Here is a 12,149-nt window from a genome sequence, read left to right as displayed (position 1 = left end):
CAATGCCAGATTGGGTTCTCTTTTTCATAATGATTACTTGGACTGGAGAAAATCCAAGTAAATCATTTTTTCCTTTTTTTATCCCTTCAGGTGACTTATAGTCACTTGAGAGACCTTTCAAGACGACTTTGAACGAACGTTCAGTTTTGTCATCATAAGTAAAAAAATTGTGCTTCTTCTCTTCAAGATGTTTGAGAAGAAGTTCGCGATCTTTAAGAGTTTCCGGCAAAACGCACAGCACGATGGTATGATGCGCACTGATAACTGATTTCTGCTAACTAAATAATTGTTTTCTAGTGTAGAATAATATGGGTAATAAGATGACAAATACTTCATTTAGTGTCAATATATGGAAGTGCCCGTTTAGCCCCATTTCACCCTTAACGTTGATTTTTGTTTTTAGCGGATTTCGGCTGTTCAAATAATTATTTTCTGGCGTAAAACCACCTGAGGAATACAGTGCTCAACACTTCAAGGAAGGAAGGAGCCAATTTACCCTTACAATGCTATTTTCTGAAATGAATCACAATGGTAACTGATATTGACCAACTTTAATTTTTATCTGATGTAGAATAATCTGTTCAATAATCTTGAGTATTTACAACTGATTGTACAACACAAATAATTAATTTAGGATGTAATCACCCGGATAATGCAGTGTGCATTTTAACTGGTCCCGGTCACTTAAACATTCCATTTGGCCCCACTTTCCCCTTTTTTTTATAATGAAGAACAGTTGTAACGGATTGCAGCAAACTGAACAAATTTTAACAAGAGTAGAATAACCTGAGTAATAAGATAGATACAATTCAATACGTGTCAATGCCTCAGTTGTTTTGCCCACTTTGACCTAGAAAATAAAAAAAAATGGTTTCTGGATACATAAATGAATTTGATTGCGCCAGTCCGAATTATTATACGTAAGCAGTGATAACCGATTTTGACTACCGCAATCTTAAGCAATCATACAGCATTAGAAGTACTAAACCGTATTTTCCGGGTAAATGTATGCCAAAACGTATTTTGATTGTAGTTGTCTGGAGCGATTTGCAAAAAATATGATTAAAAATGACAATTTGAGCCGAAATAGGGTAAAACTAACTCTGTCATAATTGAAAGCTGATGCAATGTGCTCCTATTGGTTTATGTTTTTAAATTATTTGGAAAGCCGTTATCAATTGTGTATATTCATTTACCTTCTAAAATTATTATATTTGGACAAAACTTTGGTCAACACGGCATCAGAAAAGAATTATTTGAACTGCAACAATCAAGAATCAAAATTTCAAAATCAAAGCGTCTTTCAGGGGCTCGCCGCGGGCTGTTGGAGAAAAATGAATGATTCTTTTCCATAATTCGGACCTGATATTCACGACTTCCTCCTCATCCAGTCAACGAACTGTCTTGCCTTCATTTCCCTTCCGTAAATAGTATTTGTGGGGGAGACCCATTTCGCATAAAGACGTTTCGCATAAAGCAGTTTCATAAAAGGGAAAGGTAGCATTTTAAAGAAGGCTTAAATCTTATTCTGCTTGTGTCAATTGTCCATTATGCCTAACGTTCGTATTATTACTGTTCGTAACTATAAGACTATTTAAGTTTTTTATTTTTTACATATCTCCCTGAAATTTCAAATCATATTATCATCAATATCGTGTGGCAGGTACGATGATACTCTATGCCCAGGGAAAGCAATAGAATTTCCATTACGAAAAGATCTTGGACCGACCGGGAATCGAACCCAGATACCTTCAGCATGGCTTTGCTTTGTAGCCGCGAACTTTAACCACTCAGCTAAGGAAAAAATATGTAATGAAATGAAAAAGAGACATTATGCTGCATGGTACATTATCGTCCATACCACATGACTAAACCTTAAAAAGTAGCATGTGCCTATTTGAATAATCTTATCTCTGAACAGTAAATATGGGTGGATAAGGTCATTAAACAACCACAACTGGGTCACAGAACCCTCAACCTAGACGTAGTCACGTTGATTATTTATGGACGACTGTCCGATTAGCATCGCCATATATTTTCTCCACTTAAGAAACAGTTTTCTTCTGGATTCTTATCCGAAAAAGCCGCAAAAAATCAAGTCATTCAAATCAGCAACATCCCATCATATGTGGCCGGAAAATTTCCACAAATTATACACCAAGCGACCGACCGAAGAAGGAAATTGCCATCGCATAAAACGCGAAAATTTAGAGCCTCATAAACCGCTCGCCGACTTCCAGCGGATTCGGTGGACACTAGGGGCGATGGTAATCTCATTGATTGTGGCTGTTGTGGTCTGGAAGCGGAACACAAGAAGCTCGTACGAGATGCGGAGTGATTTGTTGAATTCATTATTCGACTGGAAATTCAAATGGAAGGGGGGAATTTTTCGCTACGTACCGTAATTTTGGGTGCCGTTGATCGGTTGACAGATCAATTAAATATAATAATAAAAATCATAGAAAAATAATTAGAACATGTTGTACACTTTTTGAAACTTCGTTCAGAATCAATGAGACTAAATTTGCATGAAGTTGCATATTTCTTTTTTTTACCTATTGCAACAATCGTTCAGCTTCAGCTTCATTGTTTTTGTTATTATGATAACATTTTGTCATCGTTAAGATAATTTGAAAACTTCAACCAGCACAAATTTCGAAATTTATTTGGATGATGACACCATTTTATCTCAAATTCCTAAGGCGACTTTATTCCAACCACTCAACTTTAAACAGTGATTTTTTTAAATAAAATCTCCGTAATTTCTACGCAGATTGATCAAATCATTTATGCTACATAAAAAAGTGTTGAGAATATCAGTATAACCCCTTAAAAATCGTCACTGTTTGGAAAATTGACTGTCCCAATTTTACTGCCAAACGCATACGTCTAGGCCAAAAACAAATGTTAACTCAATTGTTTAATGTTTTTCGTTTGTTTGGATCCAAAAAACACTTTTTATGTTTTTTTAGATAATGTCAAACCCCTAGGCTTAAACTCAAATTTTGAGTGCACATATTTTGTTTTCCGCGTCCCATCCGAAATGTCAGAAAGGAATAACCCCAGTGTTAAAACTAAAACTCCTGTGGTGTTTTTGTCGACTTAGCGAACGTCAAACATGATCAAAGGTGCCGTTATCTGAGCGGGAAAAAAATGCTAAAGCAGTTGCAGTAACATGCTTTTTCGTGTTATTAAATAAAAACAAGATTTCATTAAACATTTTAGGACCCTATTTGAAACAAAACGGTTCAAGCATCCCACAAATTATTATTAATAGAATCACTCAAAAGATATCAACTTCACCTCATATTACGGTACTTGGAAGCGAGTTGCGAAAGGGGGAATGATTGGCATAGGGAAGTCAATTCCGGATTCCCTAGGGGGAAGCTAGTCGTAATAAAAATCAAATCGAATCAATTCAAACGACTTTGAAAAGCGATACTGATGTGTGACGAGGTGAACCAAAGTGTGAGAAAGGATTAGGGTAGGCGAATAAGCAGGAAGCTGGTGCTTCAAATTTGAAATCGATTAGCAAAATTTCGTAGATTTTTCTCAATGTGTTAGAGCACTATAACGGTGAATCGTTACTTATTATTATTACATTACACTATGATTTGTTTTTCATTAAATCCATAGTTTACCTTTTTAAAAGAGGATTTGATTTTTGAGGGGAGGTGAGTATATTTTAAGATTTATCGTTCATTTTTTTTTTCCAAAAACAAATGTTCAATAAATTTTAAGTCCCAGGATTTTAAGTTTCCCAATTTTAAGTCCCCCATTCTTAAGATACATTTGTAAGTATTGATACTTTTGTGGAACCAGACAACATAGAGCATTGACGAAATGCGAATTAAAATAAAAAGTTAATCCATTTTCGTTAAGACAAGGTAGTTTTTATTCTCATACCATGGCCTCCTATGCCATTCGTAAACAAACTGTGCATGATAAATCAACACCACTAAATTTTGTGTTTAAAAGCGAGCTGTCATTATGTTATACGTCTTTCAATGAGCTAAACTTGATTAATTTCCATTCCAAAAATATACTGTTGTGTTTAAGATAACCAATTATGTTTTTCGGCTACGCAGTCTTAATTTTTACAACGGCTTATTTATTTGCCCGACGTTTCGACACGGGAATTGTGTCTTCCTCAGGGGGTAAATATTGTTGTCGTTTACCCCCTGAGGAAGACACAATTCCCGTGTCGAAACGTCGGGCAAATAAATAAGCTGTTGTAAAAATTAAGACTGCGTAGCCGAAAAACATAATTGATTACAACCATACAGTCGATTCCCCACCAGCTCATTTAAGATAACCAAATTTGCAACTTTTGAAAAAAATCAAAAACCCAATTGGTAAGAATTTATTAAAAGCGTTAAACTCAATCGATTTCCAACCAAAACATAAGAGACAAATTTTCGCCACGTTAATACAACTTCCCTTTATCCATTTAATGAACATCGACTACCACTTTGGCTAACTCACGTGACTTAAATCAAGGTTCCACGAGTTCCAATCCGACAGCACCCAGGTGTTCGGCGGCGAAAACCAATTTAAAGTTTTACATATTTATTTCAATGTCCTTTTTCCGTTTTGCCGGCTACAGCTATGGAGCACACAGTTGAACCGGGTGCGACGTTGGTTCACAGTTTAACAACTTCGAAAGGAAGGACTTTTTTCTCTCTCTGCTGGCTCCGTGTGTTTGCCACCAAACTCCAACACTTTCGTGTGTGAGTGCTCTGCTTCGATTGAACTGTGGAATTTAAACGAATGATTTTTTCCTCCACTGCATTGGTTGTTCGGTGGAGATCGGGTCGCTAAAAGCACAAGAGTCTTGCACTTTCGAAATTTATCAGAAAATTTGCTCCTCATTCTCACCGGATCCCGGTAGGATTTGGACGGGATGGAAGCTTTTTAATTCAGCTCAATGATTCGCGACAAAGGCGATGACGACGACCCCGGAAAAGATGCACCTTAACCCTTTCAGGGCGACTTTTTTGTAGAGCTCCATCTTTGTCGGTCTTGGGCGTTACTGTTAAATTGGTCCCGAGCGTTCAGGGTCGCCAGGTCCTCTTCCACTGCGTACAGCCAGCGTATTCGTGGTATTCCTCGAAGTCACCTACATCTACCTGGTTCCCTGTTGAATATTATTTTCGCAATTCTATCTTCCGACATTCGCACTAAGTGACCAGCCCACTGAAGTCTGCCGTATTTTACGAGCTTGATAATATTCGCATCTTTGTACACTTGATACAACTCGTGATTCATGCGTCTGCACCACACACCATTTTAGAGTTTCCCACCGAGTATTGTCCGCAGCACTTTACGCTCGAAAACACCGAGGGCTTTCCGGTCTGACTCTTTTAACGCCCACGCTTCGTGCCTGTAGAGAGCCACCGGAAGAATCAATGTTTTATACAGTGCGAATTTTGTTTCCGTTTGAAAGCTGCGGGACCTAAGCTGGTTACGTAGTCCATAAAAGGCCCTATTTACAGCCGCAACACGTCTTTTCACTTCGCGGAAAACGTCGTTGTCACATGTCACAAGTGTTCCAAGGTAAACGAATGCATCATACAACTTCAAACACATCCCCATCAAAGCCAAGGAGCCAAGGAGCATGTGTGACCTCGTGATAATAGTGCCGTTTCTCTGCACGCCAGATCTCCTAATAGCACCCTCGAGTGCAATGTTGAACAGTAAATTCGAAAGTGCGTCTCTCTGCTTCAACCCGTCTAACGTCACGAACGAGGTTGACACCTCGTCTGCGATCCGAACACTTGATTTCGAACCATCCAGCGTAGCCCGTATCAGCCTAATTAGTTTCGCCGGAAAACCATTTTCAGACATTATCTGCCACAGCTCATTTCTTTTCACTGAGTCGTACGCCGCCTTGAAATCAACAAACAGATTGTGAGTCTGCAAGTTATACTCCCGGAATTTATCTAGGATCATTCGCAAGCTAAACATCTGGTCCGTTGTCGAGCGGCCCTCACGAAAACCAGCTTGGTATTCGCCGACGAAGGACTCCTCAAGCGGTCTCAGCCTGTTAAACAGGATGCGCGACAGAATTTTGTACGCCGAATTCAGCAGGGTAATTCCTCTGTAATTGGCACACTCCAATCTGTGCCCTTTCTTGTATATAGGGTGGATGAGGCCATCCAACCAGCCGGTGGGCAATTCTTCGTCCTCCCATACCTTCAGAAGTACTCGGTGGATCGACTGGTAAAGCTGCTCACTTCCATGCTTGAGAAGCTCGATCGGGATCCCGTCCTTCCTAGCAGCCAGTTCTTCAGCTCGCTGATAGCCTTTTTAACCTCTCCTATGGTCGGTAGATCCACAGCTTGGTCGTCATCATCAATTTTCATCTTGTTCCTCGTTACATTACCATTTTAAACCGTTCAACAATTGTTGAAACTGCTCTTTCTACCTGGCCGCCAGCGCCAGGTATCTATCATTCGTTCTTAATTTTAAACTGCCAAACATAGAAGCTGGGTCAATATGACCCATACGTCCTGAAAGGGCTAAGAGAGCTGATATCTGTGTGGAAGTTTGGTCGGTTTCTGGCTGCCAAACTATAGTATATAGTATATAGTCAAAGTGTACCACTGCATACGTATTTTTCACTTTGCAAACCCGACCAGGAACCAGAGTGCTAAACCCAATTGGGATTCGATTTTATTTGACTTCTTTACGACTTTTGTGTTCTGGTGGACTTTCTTGCCAGCTTGCATCATCCAAGGCAGCAACAGATCGCTTTGTCTTGGCGGGCGCTCTCGTAGTTTCCGAAGTGATTTTTTTCCAGGGAGGTTGGAGTCCAAGTGCATAAAGTGCATTCCCAGGAAGTCGATTGCCCGGATAAGTGGTCATAAATTTGCGCCACTAAAGAGGTGAACGGTTTGAACTTGGTGGTTGATGTTATTGAGAATTCGACAGGGGAGTAAACTGGAGGATTTAAGATGGTGCACAGAGATACATCAAAACCGATTAAGCATTTCGATTTGTATGAAACAAATTTCTCAATTAAGTTGTATCAATGAATGACAAATCAATACAACTTTTAATTTCAATAGTCAAAGAAGTAAACACAAATGGGAATGAAGATTTGATAGACAATATACATAAAGCAGCACCTTCGAAGGAGATTTTATTGTTTTTTTTTCGTTTTGCTTGCTCCTCAAAGTAGGTATTTGCACCACAAAAAAAAGACTAGTAAAATTTACTCATACGCTGGAATGAGTTTCGACAAACACAAAATCGTAGGTTCATAATAGAGTTATACAAGTTCACGATTTGTAGATCGTACCCTCTTGGTCGCAATATTATTTCATACCGAAAAAGTTCGACGAGAGTCTAGATAAGTCGAACGGAGAGTACCCAAAACAAGAACGAACTGAACGAACGCTAGTCAATAGATTGAGTAGCAACACAATACAACCAGCAACTAGAAGAGATAGTTGAGAAGGGCTTACATACTGTAGATGTTTATAGTTTATTGATAGTTTACCTTAACGACGCGATAAATTATTAATACTGGTCAATGACGAAGGCGAAAGGACTGGTTCGATGAAGAGTGCCAAAGAATGACAGACGAGAAGAATGCCGCCAGTAACCATATTGGTAACTAGCGACAACTAGCACAACAGAAAGCTGCACAATGCAGTGAGAGTTGAAGAAAAGCAAATGCGCCGCAGAAAGAAAAGGCATCACGAAGAGGGTGTGATAGCTGAAATTCAAAATAGCGTGAACCGGCATAATTTGCTGAGATTTCATGTAACGGTCAACGGTCGAGAGAAGGTATTTGCTGATCGATAAAATGGCGGTGGCTGACTGAGCAAGGAGCACTTTCAGCAGTTGTTGACAATAGACTATGACGGTCGAGCTGTGGACCCAGCAATCATAGGAGGGGTTAAAAAGACTATCAACGATCTGGAAAGGCAAGATATCGGTCGAGCTACTCAAGCACGAAAGTGAGTACATGAAAGGCACGAACGCCTCTTCCACTGCCCGACGGTCAATCACGATGATGTCGATATCTCTGCAAAGCCAAGGATTATATGAGAGCGTTTGATAATGGTACCGCTTCTCTGCACACCGGATCTCTTTAAAGCACCTTCGAGCGCTATGTGAAACAGCAAGTCAGAAAGTACGTCATCCTACGTCAGGAATCCCTCAAGGAAGCCACTTGGGGCCTTTAATTTTTCCGCTTTTCTTCAATGATGTACACCGTCAGATAAAGGTCCCCCGGTTGTCTTATGCAGCCGATCTTAAGATTTTTCTTGCAATCCACTCTATCGAGGATTGCGACCTTCTCCAACAACAACTCTCTAGTTTTGCAGATTGGTGTACTATTAATCGCATGATTGTTAATCCCACGAAGTGCTCTGTGATCACTTTTTCCAGAAAGAGAAGTCCAATCCATTTCAGTTATCAGCTCATGGGTGCTGAAATCGAACGTGTCGACCACGTGAAGGATTTGGGAGTGGTCTTAGACACGACCTTAACTTTTAATCAGCATGTGTCTTACGTGGTTGGTAAGGCGTCACGTGTTCTAGGATGCATTTTTAGGATAGCTAAAAACTTTACTGATGTGTATTGTCTTAAATCACTGTACTGTTCCTTGTCACGTTCTGTTCTAGAATACTGCTCGGAGGTTTGGAGTCCAAACTACTCCAATGGAGTCGAGCGTATCGAGTCTGTGCAACGGCGATTCTTACGCTTCGCCCTCCGTAGGCTACCGTGGAGAGACCCTTTCCGCCTCCCCAGCTACGAGAACCGTTGCCGATTGATCGATCTTGAACCCTTGCACGTTAGACGCAATACTGCCAGAGCTTTGTTTATCGCTGACTCTCTTCAAGGTCGACTTGATTGCCCCACTATTTTGGAGCAAATCAACATAAATGTTGCACCCCGTACACTGCGCAACAACCTCATGCTCCGCTTACCGATGAGACGAACCAATTATAGTATGCACGGAGCTATTAATGGTCTGCAAAGAACATTTAATCGGATAGCCTCAGAATTTGACTTTGACACTCCCCGACGCACACTTCGCCGACGTTTTTCAAGTTTTTTTGCAAACGCCGCTGGTGATAGTTGAATGTTTTGTGTAGTATTGACTTGTGTTCACTTTAAGTTTAATTTGACCTTTTGTTAGTATTAAGACTAGAATTAAGTTGACATCATTGGGGCTGTTGATTGCCTGTTGATGTATTAAAGAATAAAGAATAAAGAATCCTCGTCCACCACCCGTACAACTGATTTCGATTTATCAAAGGTTCATGATTGGTCTGATCAGCTTCGTCGGAAAGAATAGACATATAAAAATTAGACCGCTAATGTCGCTGTAAATCTTGTGACCAACATCTAGTTTGCATGTTTTAGAGGTGGTACTCAAAGTGTCAAATTTCGTATCGTAGTAACGTGTTTTCGAAATCAAAACAAAATGTCTGCCACAGTTCTTGCCTTCGCACTCGAGTCTTGTTTTTTTGGAAAAACCGTTTTCGTGTGCTCTGAAAATTTGTTACTTTAAAGGCAAAGTGTCGTCTCACAGGTAATTAATTATTATTGATGGAGGAAGCTCAAATACACGAACGAATCTCTCTTTATTGTAGGATCGCATCGATAGAGCACGTCAATGATACGGATGGTGGATTAGGTTTTGCTACCAGATTCTTTCAACCCGTTACTGAAAAAGTTTCTGTTCTGGCTCGGCCATATGTGTGTGAGGAAGCTTGGGAAACCGTGAATGCTTTTTAAGTTTGCACTGTGCGCTTCTCCCTTCAACTAGTTGAGATTATACCTAATTAATTTTGGTTACATATGGTAGGACAAAAAGTAAAAAAATTAAGCAAATAAACGTTTTTTAAATTCAAATAAAAACAATTATGTTTCCCATACGTGTGTCCGACCAGTTACCGACTGAATATTATGCCTTCTTTCATTCTCGATAAAACTAGCACCACAGTACACATAAGTGCCCCAGCAACTTTAAACACGTATCGCTTCTAGTCGGTCACACAGAGGCTTCTAAACGAATGAAATTCTAGCTAATGGAACATATCGGCGATTGACTCAAAGTTTTTCATATTGTTTGTGTTCTTCATCCATCAATTTATTCCAATTATTAGGTTTTATTACACTTGCATTCCTTATTCTGCCCGTATCACTTCTTTTTTCACATTGACGTACGATACAAAACAAAACAAATGATTTGACACTTTGAGTACCGGGGGATTGCGCCAAGAGAAAATCAAGGTTACTGTGGTTGATTCATTCCCATCACAACCATAGTATGAACGAACAGCGCCTCTAGCGTTCTAAATCTAATATTTCTATTTCGGAAAGCCATGTTCGGACATAATTTGCCACAACTCGTTTCTCTTCACTGAATCATACGCTTTGAAATCAACAAACAGACCCAGCTTGGTATACACCGACAAAGAACTCCTCATGCGGGATTAATCTGTTGGATAGAATTTCAGGCATGATTTTGTACGCCGAAATAAGGAGTGTTATCCCTCACTAGCAGTCTTGGCGTTCCCAGATATATTCAGGATAGCGTTGCATTAGTGTCTAGCGGAAGACTGCTTCCCAGACTGGTGTTGCTGAACCGCCAGAAGATTCTGCTTCGTATTGACGAACTGATCGTACTGTCTGTAGGGATGTTGCACGCACAAATTGTCAAATTTCAGTTTATTTGTGCTCTACTGGTCATGAGCCAGAATATTTTCGATATTGTTCGCGGTCCCAATTACGATTGCAATTGCATATGTAAGAAACAGCAGCAGCCCAAAGTTTCTGAATGTATCCTTGGTGTAAAAAAAATACCTGGACGGTGATCCACGAAAAGTGAATTCGATTAAAAAATCCACAGGAGGAAAACAATGCCGATGGATGCGTGAAGCTTGTCAAGCGGTTCGATTGCGCCGGATGTATTGGCCACCACTTCGAACCATCCATCAGCTTGTCCGGCAGGGCGCTGAGATTATTTTTGTGGATTCCTAAGCAAGCAAGAAATTTTGAATTGTACCAGAAATAATTGAAATTCTTTATTGAGATTTTCCTGTAATTTATTTAGCAATCACTCAATGATCTCATATATTTCTAAACCGACTGGTTAAGGGATTCTATACGTATTTTTTTTCCAGGAGTTCCTCGAGAAATTTCTTCAGTAATTCCTCCAAAAATTCTTAGGGCTGGTAGAGAATCACCCTTTGGTGACTTGGTCACTATTCACTATTTGCACCAAAAAGTCTCTGTTTTCATTATTTATATTTATATATTTAATTCCTTCAGAAATTTGGCTACAAATTACTCCAGGAATTCGTTCGAGCAGTTTTTTGAAAATTTAAAAATAATATATTTATTAATGAAATTTTCTAGAAACTGCACTATTCCGTTGCTATCGGGAATATCTCTTGACTTTTTTCAAAACTTTTTTAGACATTTCTTTAAAAAATCCTTAAGAAATCCTGAAAATATTCTCTCAGAAACTCTTCAGGAGTCTCTATAGGAATTACTCCAAATATTTCTATCCTTTACGGATTTCTACAGCGATTTTCAGATATTCGTCTGGACAAACTTCCAGAATTTGCACGATGGATTTTCCAAGAAACCCTAAAATTTTTCAAGGTATAAGTTCCTTTAGTAATTTCTCCATATATTGCTATATGAAATTCTCGAAGGATTACTTCAGGAAATCTTTAATGCATTCCTCCAGATATGTTTTCAGAGATATTTGCAAAGATTACTTCGTATATTCCTCCGGTCAATTCTTAAGAAATTACTCTAGAAGTTTCTCCAAGTATTCCTTCAGATATCTTTCAAGGATTCAATTTTATTATTGAATATTTTTTCCCAGTTATTCCTCCAGGGATTCCTCAAAACGTAAGGTTCACTTCAGAGATATATCCAAGAATTTCTACACGATTTCCATCAAAAAATTCTCTCAGGATTTTTTCAGAAAGTCCATAAGAAAATTATTCAGAAATCATTCCAGGGCTTCCTCCAAACGTGTCTCCAGGGGTTCTTTCATAAATTCCGAGAGGGTTTCCTCCAGTGAATAATTCGAAATTTTATTCAGGGATTCAGAAATGTCTTCATAAAATCTTGCAGGGAGGTTTTAGAAATTCCACATTTTTCCAAAAAAT

The sequence above is a fragment of the Aedes aegypti genome, chromosome 1 (assembly GCF_002204515.2).
Source record: "Aedes aegypti strain LVP_AGWG chromosome 1, AaegL5.0 Primary Assembly, whole genome shotgun sequence".
Taxonomy (NCBI): domain Eukaryota; kingdom Metazoa; phylum Arthropoda; class Insecta; order Diptera; family Culicidae; genus Aedes; species Aedes aegypti.
The sequence above is the reverse complement of the archived record's forward strand: the minus strand, read 5'-3'. Positions refer to the sequence as shown.